Consider the following 10,700-nt stretch of genomic DNA (forward strand, 5'->3'; position numbering starts at 1 on the left):
ATACCTAAAATACAGTTAAAAAGGGCATCAATTGGCGACACGGTGATGTACAGCTGTGCATCATCAGCATAACTATGAAAACTGATGCGTGCCTCCTGATGACATTTCCAAGTGGCAGCATGTAAAAATTAAAAAGTGTTGGCCCTACAGTTGAACCTTGGGGGACCCCACAATCCATTTTATAGCTTTTGGATGAACATTCATCCATTGTTACATACAATTCTCTTTCAGAAAGATAAGATTTAAACCAGTTAAAAAGAGAACCAATCAGATTGTGAAGTCCAGCTAAAAGAATCGAGTGGTTGACTGAATCAAAGGCAGCAGTAAGTTCGAGTAGTACTAATACAGAGACTTTTTTCATATCCATATTTGACCTCAGGTTATTAACAACTCTGACCAGTGCCATCTCTGTGCTATGATTAGTTTGAAAGCAGACTATTATTTTTTTAAAATATTGTGGGAGACCATAAAATCATTTGACTGATTAAAAACAAGCTTCTACTCCAAAATGGCGGATTGGACACTGGTCTGTAGTTGCTAAGAACTGAGGCATTTAAAAGCAGTTTTAAAAACAGTGGAGAAAACACCCATCTGAAGCCAATAATTTACAATGTTAAGAACATCTTCAACTAAAGAGCTATAAACTGTTTTAAAAAAGGAAGTGGGAATGGGATCTAAAAGGCAAGTTGCTAGTTTTAATTGGCACTTCAGCATCATACTTCTCAGTGTTTCCTCACTTAAAAACAAAGGTTCAGGGGTGTTAAAATTCACTGGCTGGGATTGGCATGAATTACAGCTAATTGTTTCTATATAACTACTGAAGCAGACTGCAAATTCTTCAAGTTTCAAGTTGGTTGACATACTGCTAGACTTAATTAAAAACTGGGTTAATAAAGTGATCAATGGTTGAAAAAAGAATTTTTAGGTTGTTCTGGTTGTCAGAGATCAGTATAGAGGAATGTGCCTGCATGTTTATATATATACTGTATGATGTAATTTTTAAATACTATGTCTAAATTGCGAGGTGAGCAATTCACAGTAGAAATCGGGATTAACAATCTGATGAGCAGCACTCAACTCAGCTACGAGGAATAAAATTAAGTGAGTGAAACTGCAAACCCGTAACATGCAGGTTTTAACATGCTGATGTTAAGAGAGCATTTACTCTAATGGCATGGCTCCTGACCTTTTATCTCCAAATGGTGCAACTCAAACAAGATGCATGGATGCATTAAATCCCCCATCAATAACAGGTAGTGGTGTCTGTGACTGAATAAGATGGCATTCATCACTCTGTGGCTCCAGGGTTGGCCTGTCAGGTTACAATAGTTTCAGCTTTGAGTGATTCCAGAAGGGAGGACGGTGCTTTAGTGAAGAAGGAGCACCCAGATTTAAACCTGCGTGCCAGAAAACATCCATCTTTTGAGCAACAAAGTGAATGTCTATCTGCTCCAGCAGAGATTTCTCTTTCACAGCTGAGCTCAGCTATGTGGAAAGGGAAAGTGGAAACATAACTTCTGCATAAAGATGAAGATCATATTAAACTGCACTCTTAAAAAGTGAGTAACATTCTTAAATAAATAATGGGATTAGGGCTATGCTAAAAGGATTTGTTTTTTTTACTTTCAAAGCTTTTATAAAGGGATTTGAATAAAGTTTTGAATGTCTGTTGTCATTCTTCATAATACCATCACCATAAAAAGATAAAACATCCTGGAACCAAATTCTCAAAAGTGATTCGAAGTGGAATAAAATGAATTATTTTTTAATATGTCTTTTTTTTTTTTTTTTTTAATTAAATCAACTTTCCTTAATGGATAAATGTAATTTATGGTGCTGCTGTACTTTTGCTAGACCACCCCATTATCACAGGTGCATGCTTGAGAGCAAACAGTTTTGTGACTGCAGTGAATATGTTATTTTTGTTTTTGTTAAACTCCAGCAAATATTGATCAGATGTCCTCTTTGTTGCTAGAAATATATTTTAATCTGCCGTTAGCCTTAGCTGTACTGACATCACCCATTAGCCCGCATACTAGGGAGTAAAAAACATGTTGTTCATGGCTAACCAACAGCTACAACCTTGGTAAAGTCAACCACATAGTTAATGCTAGATTACTGTAATGTTAGTCATGATAATAGGGAAATTTCACCTTTTATGAGTGGGATATTAACCAATAAAAAAAAAAGAACCTTATGAGTGGGACATAGAGTGCTCCAGGAATGAGTCCCAGAGATGAATTAGCATTTTAGCACTCCCAGTTCCCTCGTCTTGACGTCAGAGGGCTTTTAGAATGGGTTTTTGGTTAGATGCCTGAAATAAGTTCTGTGGTTAATAAAATCTAAAAAGACTTCCATGTTTTCATCTACAACATAAAATACCTATGTAAATACCCCATTTGAGAAATTGCTGACTTCTGCGTTGGCCTACAGAAAAACGCCAGCCTGGGAGCACTTTATTTGGACACTTGCTGAGGGAATAGGATAACTTTTTATATCCTCCTGAGACCCTGTGTCCTTATATGAGGACATCACATTTTGGGCTTACCTGATCTTGACTTCATTCTACTCAACTTAGACCTGTTGTCCTTGATCGTGGGCACTTTTTGTGCCATCTAGTGGCAGTGGGAGCACAGTACACTTATTCAATCAAATTTTATGGTTAAAACTTGTTTACGATTGTTCATTTGTGATTATTAATGTTTGTAGTTTGATATGGCAACACAATTGACCAATTTTAGCAACAGTAACAAGCTAAGACACTGTTAATTAGGAAGTACTCGTTTGAAGACAGTGGGATTTAACTGTTGCCTTGTTTGAGGACATTTGGACTTAATTATAGTTGACAATGTGTTTTTATACCTATCGGGTCCTACTGATCCCAGATAGCTAGGAGAAATTTAAAATGCATACCAAACAAAAGTTTGAGTCTCAGGAGGATATTTAATAATAGCTATACATAACAGAATAATCACTTTGGATACAGTTTGATTTTGGGACTTTATGGTTAATATATTTATTATATACCATTCAACGCTGTTTACTGTATTTAATATTGTGATTATAGTGCAATGCTCATTATCATTAATGGACTGATGGTGGCTGGTCAGAAAATTTTAACATATCGCTCAACTCTAGGATCTAATTCTACAAATAGTGTAATACTAATAACATTAATGCTTTATCTTTAACTGCAGTTGTGCAGAAATACTGGGTTTAAACAGAACCAGTAGAGATGCAAAAAAAAAAGTTGATTCAGAATCTGAATGTCAACAGTATGAATGACGTTTCAGCCCTACATGAGATATCTGGGTATTTTTTTTATCACAGTAAATGTACAGCTCAAAAAGATTCCAGCACTAATGCTTTCTTGATACTGTATGGTGGTTTTGAAAATCATGCCGCCATTCATGCATTCGGTCATTCATTCATTCATTCCACATAATCTCTGAGAATTTAGAGCAATCTGAAAAACAGCAGCAGCCACAGCAGCTTCCACTGTCCATGGCCTAATCCAGGTCTCACGGCAGTATAGCTCTCTCTCCGTCTCTCTGTTTTTCTCTCTCCCACCCCTTCTACTCTCTCTGCTGCTGTGGCCCATACACGTACACCCATGAAGCACGGTTGCAGGGCTTACTCATTGTCCATATAAACCATTATGGCCCTGTCTCACAGAATAATCCACTATTGCAAAACACTAGAGTGCTATTGCTGCTTTTGCTGCTGTGCCTTACCCCATATGCCACTGCACACATTCTCCACCATCTGCCCGCAATGAGAAAAAAAAAATGGAGCAAAAAATGGGCTTAGTATGTGACTTCACAATATCATTTAATCTGCCAGAGGTCAACGCTTTGTCCCTTAGGCACTACTGAAAATGTTAGACCCATCACTCTGGGTGAAAAATGCGCTCTGAGAAAAGGTTTCTCAAAATTACACGAAAATATGTGAAACGCTTAATTAAAGCTTCAACAGTCATTTCCTCCCGGTGCCTTGGGCTCAAAGATTGTTTTGAACCACACTGTATCACGTTTCCATTAATTTGCAGGGTCAGAAATACTGCAGCATCTGTCCCCTGTGTCACCACTGTGAGGGAACTAGTGCTAGGCCCCGTGTGGATGCAGCTGCAGTCTCTAGGCACAAGCACCATATGTTGCCACCCACAAATAGGCTGCAAAGTCATCTGACAGCAAACCGCCGCCTGTGTGGCTTGCTTTGCCATTTGCCTTTGTCCAGGCTGTGTGACTGCTGATTCATCACAACGCCAGGCATCTTCTGTAGGTCAGCCATCCATTGTTGTTTATCACACTGGCAGTGGAGGGAGAATTAGTTCTGATACATAAAGCTTACACAAATCCTGCTGAGGGGAAATTATATTTACAGATTACATACGCTTGGGGATGAAATGTCAAGCAAACAAAGATATAGGGAATATTAGTTCCAGTTTAGGATAATTTCACTCTGATTACCTGGACATAAGATAATTAGGATTAGAATGGCCATTACTATCAATCATCCTCAACCATCATTCACACTTTGAAATAATTATGGTGCATGTAACATAACTTGAGGTGACATTTAAGCCTTTCATCTTTACCTACTAGGACTTTCCCATTGAAGTCATCAGCAGTATATCCCTTTTTTCTCCAGCTGCTTTCAGAGGCTATAGTTGAGCATCATTACATATAATTTATTCAGGGGCACTGCAATGCCGAATGACATGCAAAGGGCACAGCCACTGGACTCTCCCCCGCTTAATCGCAATTTACCTTTATGGATAATTAAAATGTCGCCAATTAAAATCTGACACAGACAAAAAGAATGGCATTTTAAATCACTTTGATGACCTTCTGATCTTCAGATAAATAGTTTAAGAGGAAATAGTAATCTGCTGCGACTGCTGCTACAACAGAAACAAATCTTTTATAGTGAAACTCGAAGAGTCGAAAGCAATTAATATTTCCAAAAAGCTGACTTATTAGCTGCGTTAATACATTCATATTAATTCCATTTGTGTTGGCAGCAGATTGAGAGTCAGATTCACTCATTAGCGTGACAAATTACAGAGTATGGAGACGTGTCCACTGCTTTAAACCTCCTCACTTTGTTTCCTGCTGCGTGTAGATTAGATGGAAATGTGTCTGTGATCAGAAAATCACCCCCATCAAAACTTCAAATATATCATGCTGTCTTAAGTAGTATATCCTTAAAGGACGCAGTGACAGCTTCCTCTCTAGATCTCTGGGAGAGACTCGTGAAAAACAAATGTCACTGAGATGCTAAATCTCCAGCTTTTGGCAAGTTTTTGGAGGAGCAGTTCATTACCACTGTTGTCAATCTGCTGGCAGGGCTCAACGGAGTGATTACCTCATTTCAGTTATCCCCTCTGTGATCAGAGGTTACCATGGAAACTGGTGTGCCCCAGTAGATTTGCCACTGCCCCTCTTCCCCCTGGCAATGTAGACTACTTTTCATACAATTGTTATATGGTGTTGTTTCCATCTTAACCGAGCCCTGCTTGTGCATTAAGTGAACACTATGATATAAAATACACCAGGCTCTGGCTTTTATTTCAGGCAACAGGTTGAACTGGCTAACATAGCAACTATGATTGATAGAGCTTTAAATCTGCTCGGTCACCCTTCATGTCACTGTGTGCTTGATAACAGTAGTTTGAGGGTGTGTATTATGTTTATACTGTAGGCAGAGCTCTCTGTCTGCTTGGCACAGCGCACATGGGGGACTCTCACTCAGTAGTCTGACTCCACAGCTTTGTCTCTCTGGAGGGCAGCCAATAATAAAAAAAAAAAGTCCTTCTCCACATCCAAACGAACTAGCACAGATGTCGACATGCATCACACAAACAGCCTAAACACCATGCACTGACCATTTTTGGGATTTTTTCCTCATCACCATAAGAAGAAATACCTAAAAATGAAAATCCAAATTTTACAGGAAGTAGTCCATACTGTCATCGCAAGAATACGTTTTGGTTTGGTGTTTTAAAGGGTTAGTTGGTTTAGATTAATCAAAGTCACGCGATAACACAAACTATCAATCAACACAGTGGCGGACAAGAAGGTCCCACACTCAGCGAGGTAAAATTACTGTTTTGGTCAACCTTATCTCATCCCAAAGGTGTCAAATACTGCTGCTTGGTCACTGATTTCCGCATCAGACTTCAAGGAAAAAGGTCATTCTTTTGCAGCTGTACAATACGCTGCTAGGCGGTGTCAGTTCATAACGCTGCAGGACAGCATCAGTTTGATACACTGCCAGACAACAGCATAATTCAAGGTGCAGGAAAGTCCCTGTAGGGCAGGCAGGTGGGGTGGTAAGTGGATCCAACAAACACCTGGGGCTGGTTGCACAAAACACCTTATGTTTGTTCCTTAGGTATGACATTTAAGGCTTAGATGAAATGCCTCGCCAATACCTGAGTGCAAAGATCCCACTGCATAAAACTGTAGAGCAATCATTAATGGTAAAGGTACTAGAAGAGCACACCTCGGAAAGTTGTGTGATCTTACTACAGACAATCATAATCAAAATTCAACTTTGGGAGTTTTTCTCCTTACTTTGGTTACTAAGTTCCAACAGTTTAACAAACTTCAAGCAATTTCTTAAGTTCAAGACCAAGATAATAAGAAAAGGCCGGTAAGTAAACGTTCTAAGGAAACCTTAAGTAGAAGACTTACGGATGTTTTGTGGAACCAATTTTATCTCAAGGAAACCTTAACTCTGACTTGAAGGAACTGTAACTGGACCCTGACCCCTGACTTTCACCCAGGAGCCTGTTGTTTGCTTCCCATATGAATGTAGAACCAAACCATTTTGCTTTTTTTACCTGAAAGGAGACAGGTTTGTTTGTATACAGCAATACAGTCTGCCTAAGCATTTTTAATGAATATTCCCTTGTGCTATACCTTCTCTCTGATCTTCGCTATCATCTACTGTACTATCAGTGATGCGATGCAATTATCTGTATCGACTAAAAATAAACAGATATGATTTTTGATGTTCAAGGAGGGATGACGAAGCACTTTGGGGTAAACTCAGGATAAATACCTTAGAAGAGGGCAACCACGGTGCATGCCACTCAAGGACTTTACCTATTTTAATGCAAACTTCGCATATTATCTTTAAGTTAAATGCAATGAAATATGATCTAATGCAATATTTGTGCGTTGAACACCAAAGTGATACCCCAAAAATGCATAGTATTAGTTCACACGCAACCACAGGGTGACAAATGTACCTCATTTAGTTCAAATAAAATGTGTTTGTTTGCATTAATAATGTAATTACGCCTTATTGGTAACTACTCCATCAGTTACATTCAACTGAAATATCAAAGTGTAACTTTATAGTGATCTGTCTGCTTGGTGTGAATCTGTTATGCATTTTAGTGGTGTCAAGAAATTGTCTGTCAGACACAGAAAATGTGGAGTTATAGTCTCTGCAGGAATAAATGGCTCTGTGCTGACATCATGTGGTTGCTACTACAACTTACATGTAAGGTTTGAGATGTGACGTCTCCTAACCTGATCTGTATCCTGGCCTTGTTTAAACCCCCACAGCACATGACACAAGCATGTGATCTCCATGTAAAAGCTGCCAGAATGTACTGCAGAATGCACTGTCCTTGTGTAATCCTACTGGGAAACACCCAGAACTAAATGATGTCAAACAGTGATGCTCAGCTGGTGCAGCACTGCTACTAATTCTATGCATTATTGAAATAGATACTGCACTGCTTGCACTTTATTTTCATAATCTTTTTCTGTACCTGCTGTATGGAAGACCTGAGTGGCGAGTGAGAAAAAACCGTGGTAATCAGTTTTCTAAGTCTGATGAATTGTTTTCTCTCCTTTGTTTATAACTTAAGAACAGGTTTAAAAAAAGGGTTTGCCCGGATGTTCTTTATAAATTCCTTAATTTTAATCTGTGTAACAAGTGACAAAAAAAAATGCCAGGTGGAAGAAGGTTTTTTCCAGAATCAGGTAGGTAACCATGAAGAGAAAATATAACTTCTAATAGTCACTGTTATACATGAAGACATGACTGTAATGTTACAGAACTTGCTGACAGACAATACATGTACCTTGTGTTTTGAATGCATGAAGAAATCAAAACTCTCTAGGAAGAAAACCTTTTTAGTCCTATTGAGAACATGGGGCACTGGCGCACTTCAGCCTCCTGTGGCTGAAATGAGTATTACAACAACAAACATAAAATTGATCCAGACAAACAGTTTTTTTTTTCAGACTTTTTGTTTTCAGAGATTAAAAGAAAAAATAAATGAAATAAAGCAATGACCCTGGCAAAATTTAGTTTTTTTTTCATTTAACAAAAATATCTCCTGCAGCCTAAAAAGCCCCCCCAATAGGTCACCTGTAAAAGAGACACTTGTAAAACTGCGTGCGGGGCCAACAGGAGAAACATTACCGTGCATATTCAGTAGGCCACATATTGTGGAAGTAAACCTAGAAGCTAGAAACATTTTTCGTGTATGGGCCAGGTGAACAAATTCATAGCACTGAATAAGTACCATCTTGGCATCCGGTATCTAGGTATTATTTTACATCTATGGACCCGACCTGCTCTGCCTTACTCTGTCTTTTATTGGCTTACCCAAACATTCTTACCTTTACCCTAACCAGTCTCACTCCAATTTGCTAAACCCAACCAACCCAACCAATGAAGATGAGTACCAGCCAGTCAGAGGGAGAGTAGGGTGGGTCATATCTGTGCCATCCCAGGAAATATGCGCAAAATGCTCAGGAAATGCACAGGGCTTTGAAGCCAATGTTTGTAGTGACCAAACAGTGTAATTACACCATCACATGATGCCCTGATGCCCAAAAGGACTTTTTCACATTGACTTTCACGGGCATGGCATCTGTAAATCAGTTTTTTTTAATGTCACAAAAAATGACTTCTTTCACTATTGGGATTTAATCCATTCGGTCCGATAACATTTGGAGAGTCTAGAAGAGCTGCACGAGTTTATCATTTTATCCCATGTCATGGAAGTTGAGGGCTACACTGGAAGTAGCTGGCTTGGCTGGCAGAAGTCTATGTGCCTGCCCATACAGTTCAGAAATAGTGCCAATGATCTGGCTAACTTTTAGGCCCCAGAAAAGCAGCTCAGCCTTGCTTCCAATTTTTCTTTTGGCCACTTACAATATTGCGGTGAAAATACTCCCTGCAGCCCAAAAAATATTTTCCCCATGAACTGCTATTGCAAATGAGACTACTGCAAAATTGTTGACAGGACACCTCGAACTGCAAACAAGGTTATAACTTTGTATTTTGGTTCCACGTGCCATTGAGCATCTCTCATAGTAATGATACGGGCTCCACCTCTGATGCTGTATCCAGTTCTCTTTATACATCCATGATCAGTGTTGGGTAAGGGTTACTTTAAAAGCAATCAAAGTACGTTACTGTGTTACTTTAAAAAAAAGTAACCAGTTACTTTACTGCGTTACTCCCTGAGTAAAGTAACTCAATTACTTTAAAAGTACTTCCAACGTTACTCCCTGAGAAAAGTAACCCAAGCACTTTTAAAGTACTTTTGAGTATTCTACATTTCCTATTGGGCAATGGACCACAGGGCGCTAAGCCTACATTTTTTTTGTCTCCAAAATTAAAGTTATGGACCACTTGCCCTTCACTGGGATCCAATTCTCCCATCACAGCCGTCACTTTGACCAGTAGAAACACAGAACAATCTGCTGCCATAGACAACTGTATGACAACACCACCCCAGTATTTTTAATATTTCCTTTAGGGATGTTACTACACAGAGTAAAAGGGGGAAATGATGGTGTGAAACAGCAGAGGCACTTTGTCAACCCGCTGAGTTAACGTTACTGTCATTAGCATCAAGCTAGCAAACAATGGTACATCCTCACGGTCGGACATAAAGTAATAACATTAACAAATAGCAGCGGGGCTTTTACTCACCACAACTGCAGAGGCTCCCAGCTTCATTTGAAACAAACTACATTATAGACGGTCCATTATTTATTAATCCCTCTGTGTGTTTATATATTTACTTTTTATCTGCTCCGTTGTCTTTGTAAAGTTAACATATCGCACCGTCATTTCAAACTCAACACTTGTTTCAGATTAAAAGCCCCTTATAACCTCGGCTAGAGAATTCCTCCATTTTCTAAATAGGCTTTTATTCTGAAACATTTGTCAGATTTTCCTGTGGAAGATACAGTAGCTTGACAGTTTACGTATGGCGCTTCAAATGTAGCTCCTGCCATCTGCTGACGCTTTTAGGTGACTACAACAACATGTCGGCTGGCACATGAGCAAACAAGTGATTCAAATAATAGTAAAAGTAATAAAAACAGGACAAGATTAACCCGATGACATCACACACGCCGTGAAAGACGACCGGGGATAATTGGTGAGTACCAGCGTGTAGCGTGTACCAGGCATAATGCAAGTCCTGAGTCTGAAATATGTCTGTCAACAAGTCCTACTCCACCTATTTAGACTCCACCATAGACAACAGCAGCATTTCTCCGACCACGTAGCGAGCCACAAGCTCCATGGCTTCTTTCAGACTGATAGGTTTAACGTTATCTCCGTTATTAGAACCAAACAACAGCTGTTGCTGTTTCGGAGCTGAAGGACCAGCGTTCTAAAAGTAACGGAAGTAACTGATGTCTTGTTTGAAA

This window comes from Epinephelus fuscoguttatus, linkage group LG13 (assembly GCF_011397635.1).
Source record: "Epinephelus fuscoguttatus linkage group LG13, E.fuscoguttatus.final_Chr_v1".
Classification (NCBI taxonomy): Eukaryota; Metazoa; Chordata; class Actinopteri; order Perciformes; family Serranidae; genus Epinephelus; species Epinephelus fuscoguttatus.